Below are 14,352 nucleotides of genomic sequence, written 5' to 3'. Positions count from 1 at the left end.
CACACTGCTGCTACTGAGCGTCGATGTTGGACAGGGTGAATGCTTGTGGATGTAGTGCCAATCAAGTGGACTGTTTTGTCCTGGATGGTGTCAAGATTCTTCAGTTTTGTTAGAGCTGCACTCATTCAGGCAAGTAGGGAGTATTCCATCACACTCCAGGCTTATGCCTGGTAGATGGTGGACAGGCTTTGAGGAGTCAGGAGGTGAGTTACTTGCTGCAGTGTTCCTAGTTTCTGGACTGCTGTCATAGCCACTATGTTAATGTGGTGAGTCCAGTTGAGTTTCTGGTCAATCATAACACCCAGGATGTTCATAGAGGGGTATTCAGTGATGGTAATATCATTGAATACTGAGGTACAATGGTTAGATTGTCTCTTATTGGTGATGGTCATAGCCTGGCATTTGTGTGGCGTGAATGTCACTTGCCACTTGTCAGCCCAAACCTGGATATTGTACAAATCTTGTTGCATGTGAACATGGGCTGCTTCAGTATCTGAGGAGTGACAAATGGTGCTGAACATTGTGCAATCATCAGCAAACATCCCCACTTCTGACCTTATGATGGAGAGAAGGTCATTGATGAGGCAGCTGAAAGTGGTTGGGCCTGGGACACCACTCAAAGCAACTCCTGCAGAGTTGTCCTGGAGCTGAGATGATTGACCTTCCACAACCTTGACCATCTTCCTATGCGTCAGGTATGACTCCTAACACTGGAGAGATTTCTTCCTGATGCCCATTGATTCTAGTTTTGATAGGGTTCCTTGATGCCACACTCGGTCGAATGTAACCTTGATATCAAGGTCTGTCACTCTCATCTCATCTCTGGAATTCAGCTCTTTTGTCCATGTTTGAACCAAGGCTGTAATGAGGTCAGGAGCTGAGTGGCCGTGGTGGAACCCAAGCTGGGCATCACTGAGCAGGTTATTTCTGAGCAAGTACAGCTTGATAGCACTATCGATAACACCTTCCATCACTTTACTGATGATCGAGAGGATACTGATGGCGTGGTAATTGGCTGAGTTGGATTTGTCCTTCTTTTTATGTACAGGACATACCTGGCCAATTTTCCACATTGTCGGGTACATACCAGTGTTGTAACTGTACTGGAACAGCTTGGCTAGGGAAGCGGCAAGTTCTATAGCATAAATTCTCAGTGCTATTGCCAGAATGTTGTCATGGCCTGTTGACTTTACAGTATCCAGTGTCTTCAACAGTTTCTTGCTATCACGTGGAGTGAATCGAATTGGCTGGAGACTGGTACTTGTAATGCTGGGGCCACTGGAAGAGGCCGAGATGGATCATCCACTCGGCACTTGTGGCTGAAGATTTCTGTGAATGCTTCAGCCTTATTTTTTGCACTGAATGTGCTGAGCTCTTCCATCATTGAGGATGGGGATATTTGTGGAGCTCCCCTCCTCCAGTGAGTTGTTTAATTGTCCATCACCATCCACGACGGGATGTAGCAGGACTGCAGAGCTTAAATCTGATCCATTGATTGTGGGATCGCTTAGCTCTGTCTATCACATGCTGGTTTTTCTTTTGGCGTGCAAGTAGTCCTGTTTGGTGGCTTCGCCAATTGATACCTCATCTTCAGGTATGCCTGGTGCCGCTCCTGGCATGCCCTCCTACACTCTCTGTTGAACCAGGGCTGTCCCCTGGCTTGAACGTAATGGTTGAGTGGGGGATATGCCAGACCATGAGATTACAGATTGTGCTGGAGTACAATTCTGTTGCAGTTGATGGCACACAATGCCTCATGGGCACCCAATCTTGAGCTGCTAGATCTGTACGGTCTGTCCCATTTAGCATGGTGGTAGTGCCACAGAACATGATGGAAGCTAGTAGTTAAGTGGTTACAAGGCAGTGTGATGCAAACAGCATGGGGTTTCAATTCCTGTACCAGCTCGGGTTGCCATGAAGGACTCCATTTTCAATTTTTCCACTGTCCCGCGGCATGGTGACCCACCAGTACTCTCTCTTTCTCTGTCTCCCTAATAGGAGGACATTTTACTCATGCTCACCAAGACCAAATTGTTCACGGCACTAAGTTTGGTTTCCTTCAGGGTCACTCGGCTATTGACCTCATTGCGGCCATGGTGCAAGCATGGACAAAACGCCTGAAACGAAGGGGTGAGGCGAGAGTGATTGTCCTTGACTCCAGTATTTGTTTGAGGATGAAGTAAGAAAAAGTGCAAAAGTGAAGTCAGTTGGAGTCAAAGGAAAACTCTCCATTGGTTAATCATCCTTAGCAAAAAAAATGTTTGTGGTCACTGGGAATCAATATGTCAGCCCCTGAAGATCAACTCAGGACTTCCCCAGGCTGTGCCCAACCATCTTCAGCTACTTCATCAATGTGCTTCCGTTCATCACAAGGTCAGAAGTAGAGACATTCACTGATAACTGCCCCATGTTCAGTGTCTATTCACAACTCCTCAGAAACTGAAGCTGTATGAGTCAACACATAACAAAACCTGGGCAACATTCAGACTTGGGCTGATAACAGTAAATAGCATTCATGACACACAAATGCCAAGCAACAACCATCTCAACAAGAGAAATTGCAAACATTGCCCCTTGACATGCAATGACATTATCATCACTGAGTTGGTTTGAATAAGTTTTATTGTCACATGTATCAAATGAGTACAGTGAAATGTTTATAAGTAGCCACTTACAGCACCATCTTAGGTACAAAAGTACTGAGGTACAGCTTCTTCAATTACAGGATTAGTTACAGTGTAACAATGTCCCTAATACACACCACCATCTTAGGTACAGAGTACAGAATAGGGAAAGTTTGTTACAGAGCTATATACAGAATCTTCACTACAAATGCCCTAGGGCTACCTAGAACCTGAACTGAGCCGCCCATGTAAGGTTAAGACCACGTCAGAGGCTGGAAATTCTTCAGTGATTAACTCTTCTCCAGACTTTCCAAAATCTGTTCAGCATCAACAAGTCAGGTGTATGATAGAATGTCCACGCCCTGGATGAGTAAAGCTCCAGAAAAACTACAGCAGCTTGACACTTTACAGGGCAAAACAGCACACTGGACTGGCCCCACGCCGAGTATCTTCAACATTCACTCCATTCACAAGATGCAAAATGCAGATTGTACAGCGTTAGATGAATTTCAGCAACTCGCCAAGGTTCCTCTGACTAGTCCTGGCAAACTCACAGCTTCTACCACCTAGAAGGACAAGGGCAGCAGACACAATGAAATACCACCAGTTACAAGATCCCTCCCACCTCCATCCTGACATAGAAATGTTCCTTCAGTGTTGCTGGGTCAATATTCTAACAACACTACAGGGTACCAACTGCTCCCATCGCTGTTACCTACCACTTCCCCATGGACTGCAGGAGCAGGAGGCTGGTGAAGACCACCTTCAAGGGCAAGTAGGAATGGGTGAAATAAAATGCTGTCAGAGTTTACAATCCTACAGAGGAATAAGAAAAAAGCAGCTATTATGTAAACATGATTTTAAGTGAGATTAGTAGGTGAATATTATGCTGGACAAGTTGCTACTTGCAATCTCAGTCTGTGTGGTGCCAGATAATATGCAGTGTACTATAGGGCTTCATTTTTAAAAGGTTACTGCTCATTATCTTGATAAATTATTTAGATGTGTGAATTAGTGGAATATTTTAGGTTTGCAGATGATGCGAGCAAGTACGCTTATACAGAATTTATAACAAGTTAATAGGCTGAATTTTGCTGGAGCTCAGCATCCCTGAGCATTTTTCTACACATTTCTGTTTGAAAATTGAAAGGATCATCTTGGACCTCAGTGAACAGGCAGTGCCGAGGCTAGATCTCTTCAATCAATTGCCCAGATCTTAGAATCATAGTACAGAAGAGGCCCTTCAGCCTATGAAGTCTGCACCATCAAAATATATTTCTACCTGCACTAGCCTGATGTGCCAACATTAAGACCATAGTCTCTTCTGATTGAAAGATGGTCATCACAATGAACCTTGAAAGATATGCTGTGGGATACCTCAGATGTCCTAACATGCCATTTATCTGGGAATTGCCTAGGAGATTAAAACCTTCCATCCAGAATCTTCCAAATTAAGCCTACAGATCTCAATGGGTGTCTCAGATTTTGGCAGGTTCCAGCTTACCACCCTGAGTAGTTACCAAGGAATTTTTTTTTAATATTCAGTTGTGGGATGTGGGCATCACTGGTGGCCTAGCATTTATCGCCCACCCCTATTTTCCATTGAGAAGGTGGTGGTGAGCTGCTGCTTTGAATCGCTGCAGTCCATGTGCTATAGGTAGACCCACAATGCCCTTAGGAAAAGAACGCCAGAATAACATTGAATCAACCATATCATCTGCCAACTTATTACTAAATCTCTGACTCCCACCCCATGACAACCTTGACTATCAAAGCAAACCCTTTCACCTAATCTCAATCCAATGACCTTAACCCAACCTCATGCCTGACAGCTGAAATCAACAACAGGCTCACCCTGTCCCAACTAGATATTCAACCACTGAGACCTGACAGCCCCCCAACCTGAACCCCACTTAACTACCTACCCACTCATCCAAATGCCACCCTACGCCCCTCGTTCATCTGCCAGCCTACACCCTCACACACTTAATTTTCTCTTTAGCTTGTCAAGGGTGAACCTTTACAATCTGAATACAAAATTTATTGCTGTAAGAAGGGGTGGGACTTGGCCTCCAACATGATTCCTGCACTGTGCTCTACAGCTTGCAGATCAGCAAGCCTGAGGACCCATTCACCTCAGACGCAACATCACCTTTAACCCGACCAGTCTGTTATCCAGCACCCAGACTCAATAACTCCTACGTCTGGTCTTCCTTCCCACTGCCCAGCTTGATCTCCCACTCAGACATGACCTGTTCCCTCCCCTGCAGGCCTGGCCAGGCAGCACCCCAGACCTGGCGCTCTCTGTTACCAACCCAGGCTCAAAGTCCCCACTAACTTGTCAACCCCCTTGACCAATGCCAACTGTCTCCCACTGACTTGACCCTTGCCAAACCCAACCATCCCCTCCCCCTGCTGGCCTGACCACTCTCCAGTCCTGCATGCACTCTCCTCACTCATCTTTTAGAGTCCATGACACCTGTCCAGCCAATGTCCAAAGAGGGTGGCAGTGGGTGGAATAAGGCAGAGAAGTATTTTTGTGGCAGGATGGGGGGAGGGAGGTGAACACATTTGGGGAGGTATCGATCTACAGGCATGAGGGCAGGATGGTCATGCCAGGAAGCTAAGTGTGAGGGAGCAGGAGTCACTGACAGACAATGGGGACTGATGACGGGGGGATTTCACGGGCAGGGAGCTGGGTGTGAGAGAGGGGAGGTCACTGTCAGGGAGTTGGGTGTGAGGGAGAGGGCGTTACTGACGGGCGAGCTATGTGTGAGGGAGGGTTTTGGGTCACTGACTGGGAGGAGGGGCTGGATTTAGTGAGGTAAACATTCACATTGAACAAAGAAATGCCAGTGGCACGATACACACAAACACATTGCATTTAAAAGTCACAGAGCACGGCATCTACTGCAGTAAAGAGAGGTATGGTTGAACCAGAGCTGTCCTAAATATTCTACACTACAAGGAAACATTGGAAATTCAGGAATACTTCACTTTTAGAAGATGTCAGAATCAGAATTACTGGTGAAATCTGGAAGTCAGTTCTAACAAAAAACAGTAAAAGCAGATTAACTCTCTAACTGTACCTGCCATTCTTTGGCATGTCTCAGTTACAGTGTCCAGTATGATGCCCATATTGGAGAATATTAAGACTGTGTAGATTAATAGGAGAGGACAACCAAAAAGGATAATAAAGTGTAGGGAGTACATATGAAATCCTTAGTCAAAGAATTAGATCAAATATTAGACAGTGTTTCTTTAAGTAAAAGACATCAGCCTCTAACAGAGATTCCCTCGAGAGGTTGAAAAGGATTCCCACAAGACCTCCATTTGTTTCGGCTAATTTGTCTAATTAGCTGGGAATTGACTTGCTATTATCACTGGAAGAACAAATGGAATGTTAGAATAAATGTTTTCATGTCGATGATTGCTGGAATATGGACTGTTTTATCAAATGCAGCTATTTACACAGGAACCGTAATATAATGTAAAAGAGAATTAGATATCGGAACAGTAAAACTATAAAAGATATGTGGACTGAGAAAGAGAGTAAGATTTCATTACTGATGTCGTCAGGCCCTGGCATAGTTGTGATCTATGTTTAGTGCCCTTGTATACTCCATTTTATTGAGAGTTTTATGACTCATTGAAAGCAATAGCACTGTACATCTGCTAGTGCAGCATTATTAAGCAATTATCAATTTACATATAACATGAAATGATAAGTATCAAATTACCTGTCTGAAACAGAAATCATTTATTTTAAATTGGGAAATTGCAGAGAAAAACCAGTAAGATTTTCACTAATGTTAATACTATTCCTGAAAATGGTCTTGAAGATCCAACAGAGAAGTAAGCAAGTAATTTAATTTATTGCATGGTGAATACTGCAAAATCTATAGATTTAATGTAATTTGGGAGGGTATTGCAAAAGGTGAATAAAACCAGAGATTAAGTGAAATGTTATTGGTCGAAGGAAAGAGTTGTGCTGGAATGTAAATTTAGAGAGGTTTGGAATGCAAGGAGGGTCTCCAAACAAAGCATAGATGAAATTAAATGTTCGCCAGCCCATTTATTGCTGAGTGCTAGTGAAACATGATGCCTCAGTGCAGAAGCCAAATAAATGTTAATAATGGTTTCTCTGGGATGGCAGACTCTCTAACTTGGTTGTGACGTATTAGAAGGAAATTTGTACGGAACAAACTGGTAATAGACTGAAACTCTGAATAATGACTCAGATGGTTTAGACATTTCAACTAGAAGGTAAGATTATGCTGAAGAGTATTTGAACATTTGTGTTTAGAAATATTTCTGAGCCAAGGAAGATCTGGCCTTAATGAAGAAGCTTATAAAGCGACTTGATTTTCTTCTATTTTCATAACTGATGTCAGCCCCATAATCTTTATTTATAATGGAGCTAAACAAAACCCAGAAACTAGCTGAGATCTTTGGTACCCAGTGGGACGAAAAGGCAGTATCAGAAATTGTTGATGAAGGCACTCCCACTCTAGTTCCCAACTGCATTACAAGCTTGTGTCATATGACTAGAATTGGGCTTTGAGGCTGTCACTTGACAAGATACTTTTTTTAAAGGAGCTGCCATCATGCAAATAATCTTTGCCTGAGTGATCCTCCCTGCAACTATCTTGAGAAGTCTAAGGTTGTCAATATTCAACAATTGAGAGCTACCTCAGAATCCATGATGCCCATGGCAAATGGGCCCTGCATTCTGACTGGGACAATTTACCAGTGCTGCCCAGCCCAACCCTTCTATGGTGCCTCTGTAGTAATCCCCCAGCTTGGAATATAACCCCATCAGGGGGCCTTGAACAATTTGTCTTTTAAATGTAATTGTACCTGCATCCACCACTACCTTCGGCAGTCATTCCACATGCTAATCGTTCTCTGTGCAAACAATTGCCCTTCCTGCCCTTTTTAAATCTTTCTCCTCTCGCCTTAAAATTACACCCCCTAGTGTTTAACTACCCCACTTTTGAGAAAAGACCTTTGTTATTCACCTTATCTATGCCTTCCACGATCCAGTGAAAATAGTGTGAGCCCATCCAACCTGTCCTTACACTTCAAACCCTCCATTCCTGGCAACATCCTGGCAAATCTTTTGACAATAACTGCGCAGTACTCTAGAAGAGGCCTCATCAACATCCTGTACAATCTCAACATGATGTCCCCACTCCTATACTCAAAGGAGTGACCAATGAAGGCAAGTGTGCTAAACGCCTTCTTAACCATCCAGTCTGGGATGCAAATTTCAAAGAGTTATGGAGCTGAAGCTCTCTGTTCTACAACACCACCCAGGATCCTACCATTAATTGTATAAGCCCTGCCTTTGTTTGTTTTACCAAAATGCAACACCTCACATTTATTCAAATTAAACTCCATCTGCCACTTCTCAGCCCATTGACCCAATTAGACAAGATGCCTTTGTAATCTAAGATAACTTTCTTCACCGTCCACTATACTACCAATTTTGGTGTCATCTACCAACTTACTAACCATGCCTCTTATATTCTCATCCAAGAAAATGAGAATAGGAGTATTCATGGAGCCTTCATTACCTGTTGGCTATTTAAGTACCATTCAAGAGTGGAAGTGGCAGGAGTAAAGAGTTTAGTTCTGCTCTGTTGGTTGTGGGGTGACTTATTTTTGACTATTGCTTCCTTCTTCTGCTGTTTGACCTGTGCTGTAAACTGAGCCAGCAGATCCTCTTTGTGGTATGCTGCTGCTTCCACTTAGTTGAACTGTCTTTACGATCAAGGTTGAGTGGAGATTATGCCGGGTCATGAGATTACAGATTGTGCTGGAGTACAATTCTGCTGCAGTTGATGGCCCACAGTACGTCATGGATGCTAAAGTTTGAATTGCTAGATCTGTTTGAAATCTATCCGATTTAGCGTGGTAATGATGCACATAACATGATGGAGGGTATCCTCAATGTGAGGATAAGGCATATCCCTATAAAGACTGTACAGTGGTTACTCCTAACTGTACTGTGATTGATAGGTGTATGTGCTACAGATAGATAGCTGAGGAGAAAGTCAGGTAGGTTTTTCCCTCTTACTGGCCGCTCACCACCCTTGTGGACACAGTGTAACATGTATATTCTTTAGGATTTTGCCAGTTCAGTCAGTAGTGCTGTTGCCAAGCCACTCTTGGTGATGAACACTAAAGTCTCCAACCAGAGTGCAGTATGCACCCCTTGCATTGTGTATCTTCCAGTGGGGAGACGGTGGAATAATAGTAATGTCACTGGACTAGAAATCCAGAACCTTGGGCTAATGTTCTGGGAACATGGGTTTGAATACCATCATGGCAGATGGTGAAATTTGAATTTAGAAAAGTCACCTAATGACAACCATGTTGATAATTGTAAAATAAAAGCTACTTAGTTCATTTATGTCCTTCAGGGAAGGAAATCTGTCCTTCTTATCCGGCATATTCTATGTGGGACCTGTGGCAAAGTGCTTGACACTTAATTGCCCTCTGGGATGGGCAATAAATGCAGCCTAGCCAATGATGCCCACATCTCATAACCAAATATGTTTAAAAATTTGGTGTTCAACTTGGAGCAGTAGTGATTCATCACAAAACGGGGTCAGTATACAGTCATCAGCAGGAGCTCTCCTTGCCCATTGTTTGACCTGATGCTAGAAGATTTCATGATATCCAGAGTCAATGTTGATGACTCCCAGGGGAACTGCTTCCCAACTGTATACCACTGTGCCACTATCTATCCCACAAGTAGTACAAAACATGTCGAAGACTGAGAATGGTGTAGTCTGGCATATTATACACAAAGTATAATTTCTTGAATATGACTACAGTAGGTCATTGCTTAACCAGATTCTGCACAACTTTCATAATCGTGGTAGGAGCCTCAAATGTTGGTAGGGAGGTATTTGGGGTTGTCAGGGCGGCACCTGCCTTTGTCATTTCCGGTGCCTGGGTTGTCTATCTGGTTTTATTCCTTCTCTTAGGCTACAGCTGTTATATTCAATTGAATGTCTTGCTAGGCCATTTCATAAGGCATTTAGAGTTAGCCATATTGCTGTTCATCTGGAGTCCCATCAAAACCTGATCAAGTAGGGACAGTAGATTTCCCTTCCTTAAGAACATTAGCAATCTCTCTACTTCTGGGAAGAGGGTCTTTCTTGGCCCTGCACAAGTTTACATAACATCAACTAAATTTCCATTCAGTCTCCTCTTATTTATAGGAAATAACCTCAGCCTATGCAATATTTCCTCATTGCTAGATTACTACATTATTGGCAACATCTTCAACAATCTCTTTTCTAATTTTTCAAGAATGCTTACATTCTTCCTGTCATTCACTGAACAGAACTACTTGCAGTACTCTAGCTGCAGTCTTACTGGTGTTTTTGCAACTGAAATATAACTCTCCTGCTCTTATACATTAGACCTTGAGCAATCAAGGAAAGGTGCTCAAGAACAGGCAGGTATTCCAGTTCTTTGATCTGTGAACCGTCTATGGCCATTGGCTATACATTATGCAAGCGACTGCCTGCTTTCCAGGTAGCTCCTATGTATGAAACGTTATCCATCCAATAGTGAAAGTGAAAGTTGTCATCATACTAGCCTAGTGTTCCATGCTCTGCCTCAAACCACAGACCAAGGAGGAGACAGATTGCTCCAAGCCTTTAGGTACAACCTCACACTATCAGGCTTGCTCTCCATTGCACCAAGCTTTTGGTTTGTAACACCCATCAGCTTTCTTCTGAAACCTGGCCCTTGTCTGATTCCTCCAAGGAAGAAACAGTAGGGAATGTGGATTTTGCATCTGGGAGCCTGCAATGAAAAACTAGAAAGGTTCAGGGCAGTGTGTATGGGAGCATGTGTGTAATGAGATGAAACACAGACTGGGTGTAAGGATAAGTCTGGGTAATCAGGAATATTTGGGAGTTAAAAAAGAAAGCTAGAGTGGTAACAGACGTTGTAGTAATATTTGCCCAGCTCTGGCTCAGGCCAAGGCATCTCCTATTTGTCTCTCAATCATGGCCTGCACTGCCTCTTCAAGATGGTTTTTTTGGAGCAACTTATTCTATAGCCACTAGGGGCAATGACGCAGACTTGATTAAGAAGCTTAAGGTGAATAAAACCCCTCAGGGGCAGTGACCGTAAGAGGATAGAATTCACCCTTCAGTTTGAGAGAAAATCTGGAATCAGATGTGACTGTATTACAAATGAGTAAAGGTATTGCAAAGACGTGATGGAAGAGCTGGCCAGAGTTCATTCAGGGAAGAGCTTAGCAGGGAAGACAGTGGAGCAGCAATGGCAGGAGTTTCTGGAGCAAATTCAGGAGGCACAGCAGAAATTCATCCCAAGGAAGAAGCAGCATAATAAAGGGAGGGTGTGGTACCATGGTTCACAAGGGAAGTTAGGGGCAGGAGAAAACCAGAAGAAAAAGCGTACAATGTGGGAAGCCAAAGGACTGGGAAGTCGGACATTGAATGTCTGAAAATGAAGATGGAGAAGTAGTAATGGGCAGCAAGGCAAAGGCAGCAAAATGAATAGGTACTTTGCATCAGTTTTCATTGCGGAAGAGAACAGCAATATACTACAACTTATAGAGAGTCAGGGGGCAGAGGTGAGTGTAGTGGCCATTAGTAAGGAGAAGGTGCTGGGGAAGCTGAAAGCTTTGAAGGCAGATAAAACACACAGGCCGGATGGACGACATCCCAGAGTTCTGCAGGAGATAGCTGACAAGCATGTAAAGGCATTGATGGTGATCTCTCAGGCATCACTGGAGCGAGGGAAGGTCCCAGAGGACTGGAAAATGGCTACTGTAACACACCTATTTAAGAAGATGGGGAGGCAGAAGGTGGGAAATTATAGCCTGGTTAGCCTGATCTTGGTCATTGGTAAGGCTTTAGAGTACATTATTAGGGATGAGATTTTGAGAAAAACAGAGCCTTAATCTAGACAGGGAAGGGCTTCTGAAATCTGAAACACATAGAACTTGGGAATTCTAGTTAAGGTTTCTCTTAAGGTTAACATGCAGGTTCATTTGGCAGAAGGAAGGTAAACACAATGTTAGCACTCATTTCAAGAGGGCTGGAATATCAGAGCAGAGAATTGGGCAGAACCAACATTGATTTACAGAAGAGTAGCACAGTGGCTTGGTGGTTAGTGCTGCTGCCTCACAGTGTCAGGGACCTGGGCTCAATTCTTGCCTTGGGTGACTGTCTGTTTGGAGTTTGCACATTTGCCTCGTATCTGCATGGTTTTCCTACGGGTGCTCCCAGTTTCCTCCCACTGACCAAAGGTGTACAGGCTGGGTGGATTGGCCATGCTAAATTACCTGTAGGGTTCAGGGATGTGTAGGTTAAGTGGGGAATGTGAGGATTTAGGTGTAGCGGGGAGCTGGGTGGGATGCTGTCTGGAGAGTTATTGCAGACTTGTTGGGCCAAATGGCTTGTTTCCATACTGTAGGGATGCATTGAAAGATGTACTGCAGAAGCTGTATAAGACTCTGGTCAGACCACATTTGGAATATTGTTAGCGGTTTTAGGTCCCTTTTTGAAGGAAGTATTTGCTGGCATTGGAGGGGGTCCAGTGACAATTTTCAAGCATGATCCCAGGGATGAAAGACTTGTCAAATGAGGAGCAGTTGAGAACTCTGGATTGGTACTTGATGGAGTTTAGAAATTTTTGCATTGAAACTTATAGGATACAGAGACACCTGAACAGAGTGGACATGGAGAAGATGTTCCCACTAGAAGGAGATTCTAGGACCTGAGCGCACAGCTTCCGTGTGAAGGGCTGACCCTTTAGAACTGAGATGAGGAGGAATTTCTTCAGCCAGCAGGTGGTTAATTTGTGGAATTTATTGCCACAGAGAGCTGTAGAGGCCAATTTATTGAGCGCATTTAAGACAGATTCTTGATTGGAAAGGGTTCAATGACTACTGGGAGAAGGCAGGAGAAAGGGGGTGGAAAAACATATCTGCCATGACCGAATGGGCTGAATAGCCAAATTCTACTCCCATATCTTATGGTCTCATATGCATATGACTCACCTTCTTTGGCCAGGTTCTGCTATTGTTTGCTTTTTCTGGAAAAATGATTGGGACTGAGAATGAGTGTATTAATAGTTATGTTTTTCGGTGAGGCCACAGGGATTAACTTGCTGTGAGGGGTGTTAAGGTCTCAGTGCTGTCTGTGAAAGCAGAAACAGTGTTGACAATGTGAATGCCTATCTATTAGAAAATGTATAAGTCATGCTTACTTTGTGATGGGGATGCAGTTACAGGGAATTGTTTGTGGGGTGCGATTATGTCCAGCCAGTAAATTTCTTGCATACTGTAGACATTTTCTGGAATTAGGGTTAGGGCTTCTGGATGAAAACTCCTGGGTGACTCCTCCTACAGAATTATATCAGCTGATCCTGTGTGGATTCCTTCCCTGTTGGGAGTAAGGGAAACCCCTCCTCTATCTTATCTGTTCGAGCAGAGCGGCATTAGAGAAGGGATAATGGGAACTGCAGATGCTGGAGAATTCCAAGATAACAAAATGTGAGGCTGGATGAACACAGCAGGCCAAGCAGCATCTCAGGAGCACAAAAGCTGACGTTTCGGGCCTAGACCCTTCATCAGAGAGGGGGATGGGGAGAGGGAACTGGAATAAATAGGGAGAGAGGGGGAGGCGGACCGAAGATAGAGAGTAAGACCACTCTCTCCATGACTCCCTTGTTCGCTCCACACTGCCCTCCAACCCCACCACACCCGGCACCTTCCCCTGCAACCGCAGGAAATGCTACACTTGTCCCCACACCTCCTCCCTCACCCCTATCCCAGGCCCCAAGATGACATTCCACATTAAGCAGAGGTTCACCTGCACATCTGCCAATGTGGTATACTGCATCCACTGTACCCGGTGTGGCTTCCTCTACATTGGGGAAACCAAGCGGAGGCTTGGGGACCGCTTTGCAGAACATCTCCGCTCAGTTCGCAACAAACAACTGCACCTCCCAGTCGCAAACCATTTCCACTCCCCCTCCCATTCTCTAGATGACACGTCCATCATGGGCCTCCTGCACTGCCACAATGATGCCACCCGAAGGTTGCAGGAACAGCAACTCATATTCCGCCTGGGAACCCTGCAGCCATATGGTATCAATGTGGACTTCACCAGTTTCAAAATCTCCCCTTCCCCTACTGCATCCCTAAACCAGCCCAGTTCGTCCCCTCCCCCCACTGCACCACACAACCAGCCCAGCTCTTCCCCCCCACCCACTGCATCCCAAAACCAGTCCAACCTGTCTCTGCCTCCCTAACCAGTTCTTCCTCTCACCCATCCCTTCCTCCCACCCCAAGCCGCACCCCCAGCTACCTACTAACCTCATCCCACCTCCTTGACCTGTCCGTCTTCCCTGGACTGACCTATCCCCTCCCTACCTCCCCACCTATACTCTCTCCACCTATCTTCTTTACTCTCCATCTTCGGTCTGCCTCCCCCTCTCTCCCTATTTATTCCAGTTCCCTCTCCCCATCCCCCTCTCTGATGAAGGGTCTAGGCCCGAAACGTCAGCTTTTGTGCTCCTGAGATGCTGCTTGGCCTGCTGTGTTCATCCAGCCTCACATTTTGTTATCTCGGCATTAGAGAAGGTAGGTTTTCTCTCCCCAGTTCATTGAGACATCTGTCAACATTTATTTCTCTCCCAGTCAATGAAGGCACAGCTTCAGCAGAAG

This window comes from Stegostoma tigrinum, chromosome 3 (assembly GCF_030684315.1).
Source record: "Stegostoma tigrinum isolate sSteTig4 chromosome 3, sSteTig4.hap1, whole genome shotgun sequence".
Classification (NCBI taxonomy): Eukaryota; Metazoa; Chordata; class Chondrichthyes; order Orectolobiformes; family Stegostomatidae; genus Stegostoma; species Stegostoma tigrinum.
Note: the sequence above shows the minus strand (reverse complement) of the source record.